Source organism: Labrus mixtus, chromosome 9, assembly GCF_963584025.1.
Source record: "Labrus mixtus chromosome 9, fLabMix1.1, whole genome shotgun sequence".
In the NCBI taxonomy this organism is placed as follows: domain Eukaryota; kingdom Metazoa; phylum Chordata; class Actinopteri; order Labriformes; family Labridae; genus Labrus; species Labrus mixtus.
This window is the reverse complement of record NC_083620.1, coordinates 27,740,998-27,743,497: the sequence shown is the minus strand read 5'-3', so window position 1 is coordinate 27,743,497 and position 2,500 is coordinate 27,740,998. Positions and strand designations below refer to the sequence as shown.

General features: G+C 42.0%; 1 protein-coding gene across 1 annotated transcript in view; it reads right to left on the bottom strand.

The window, feature by feature from the left end:
* The window catches only part of slc8a2b (solute carrier family 8 member 2b), a 163,947-nt gene that overhangs the window by 101,390 nt on the left and 60,057 nt on the right, over positions 1–2,500 (bottom strand). The window contains exon 2 of the mRNA XM_061047217.1: positions 2,071–2,108. The gene's annotated coding sequence lies outside the window, so the exon portion shown is untranslated. The remainder of the gene's footprint in view (positions 1–2,070; positions 2,109–2,500) is intronic.

The window sequence follows — 2,500 nt, the reverse complement described above, 5'->3', positions numbered from 1 at the left end:
TAGAACCTTTTTTGATATTTCACAACCGGCTTCAATCTCTTAGCACTCAGGAAGTACCTTCAAGTAGGTCAGGCAGCATTTCAAAATAAAAGCTCCCGGTCAGAGACGGTTAATTTGGCTCGTTATTAAGCTCCCGGTCAGAGACGGTTTATTTGGCTCGTTATTCAATGAGCTGTCTAAAGAACAGGTTGTGCTATGCTCTCGCTCAGGTTGTCTTTGATCCATCTTATCATGATAGAGCGGGGTTTGGACTTTCACATAAAAGTTTTTTTTCATTAATGTCGACTCTACATATTTATTTTTAAAAATGAATGCCCGGACATGTGCTCAGTTCTGGACAGTTTACAGGTTCGTCCTCCAATCAGAATGATCACTGATTTTTATCATCTGAAGTGGGCTGACCGACGCAAATCAGTGTCACCATTAAATCTCAGAGATGGAGAAAGAAGAAGGAGGAGGAGGAGGAGGAGGAGGAGGAGGAGGAGGAGGAGGAGGAGGACAGGGGTGTTAAATGACAAGAAGAGCAGGAGGGTAACCGCCTCTATGGTCGGAGGGCAGCGGTCCAGTAATCAGACAGAGAAATACTGAACGACACTGAAATATGATACGGATGATAAAATAGACGGAGGAGGGACGGAGAAGAGACGGACGACAAGACAGCCGAGATAAATGTTAACATGACGTTCACACATGAGCTCAAAGACACAAACATTTTCATAGGATTTCCTTAATATTGCACAAACAAGATGTGTTTGTGCAACTCAAAATAATCCCAACTTTCCTTCACTGTGACACATTTTTCTGCAGCTTCTGGACGTCCATCTTTTTATTCCTCTTTACATTTACAGGTATGTCGACAAAGATATTTTATACAAACAAGCTCTGTGATGATCACTCTGCATGAAACAGCTAATGAGAAAAGAGCATCATGTTGTTGCACGCTAAGACAAACCAAAAAACAAAAACATCTCATCTGTACAGCACAAAGAACACTTTGGCTGACTGATTCTGCAAAGACAAGTTTATATTCATGTACGTCTCAGTGCTGAATGTCTGTGTATCCCACTTTGCAAAACAAACACAGTGCATGTTTGTTGTTTCTGGGGAAAAACAGACCTGCAAACTCACTATGCACATCTTAAATATGCAGGCAGGCGGAATGCAAATACAACCAGCGAGAGGTGAAATCAAAATATCTTAATGGAAGAAAACAGAGAAAATATCTCAAAGCCAAGAGCAAACACAGAATCAACAAGTAGGAGACAAATAACATAAACATTCAGGTAACAGCCGGTTTGTCAGCCTAACAAGTCCCTGCTCTCCTGTTACATGCTGCTAATTTATATAAAGATCCAGAGGGAACACAAACACACACACAAACACACACACACACACACACACACACACACACACACACACACACACACACACACACACACAGTGACCGTCGTAAACACTTTCATTAATTCACAGCATGATCACAAACACACACACACATGAAACTGCAGGTAGAAATACAAATACACACATTTAGGATGGAACAACTAGGGAGCAGTTGGTTTTTGTGTCAGTAAGTGTTTGAACCTCACACACACACACACACACACACACACACACACACACACACAAACACACAAACACACACACACACAAACACACACACACACACACACACACACACACACACACAGAGTTTCCTGGCAGTGGATAACAGCAGTAAGTGTTTAGTATTCAGAGAGTGAAGGAAACAGAGGAGAGAGCGAGCTGGCTTCACTGACAAAGCAGCCTCTTTATCACACACTGAGATTCTTGTTATGTGTGCGTGTGTGTGTGTGTGTGCGTGTGTGTGTGTGTGTCTCCCCATGAAACATTTGTCCATGCATAAAGCTTAATGCTCATTTCAACTTTGTTTTCAGTTTGTTGTGCTTCATTGTGTGTGTGTGTGTGTGTGTGTGTGTGTGTGTGTGTGTGTGTGTGTGTGTGTGTGTGTGTGTGTGTGTGTGTGTGTGTGTGTGTGTTTGATTGCACCATTTATTCCCTCACAAAGACACAAAGACAGTTTGTACTCACCCAAAGCAAATTCATGGGGTTGTCGGGGTTTATCTGCCCTGAAACAGAAAAAATAAATCTATTTAGTTGAAACTCAGAACACAATAAATCACAGTTTGTTTCCTTCTCACCTGTTGCTGTTTTCCCATCTGAACAAAACTCAGTAATATCTCCAAACCTTTTTTTTGAGGTTGAGCTGCATGTCTGAATGCAATCAGCCTTTTTCCTCCCAGCCCCCTTTGTAAAATTTCCCAGTGACTCGGGTTGACATGATGTGTGAGCGTGCAGGAAATAATGAAGAAAAGCCAGTATGGGTGCTCAGAGTGACGCTACTTCATCCTCTCATACAGCCGCTGGTTTACAGTCAATACAGTGATTATGTCCATTTACATGCAGCACTGAAAATGTATAAAAAATATGGACATGGTCTCAGTGACTGAAGGGCAGTTTT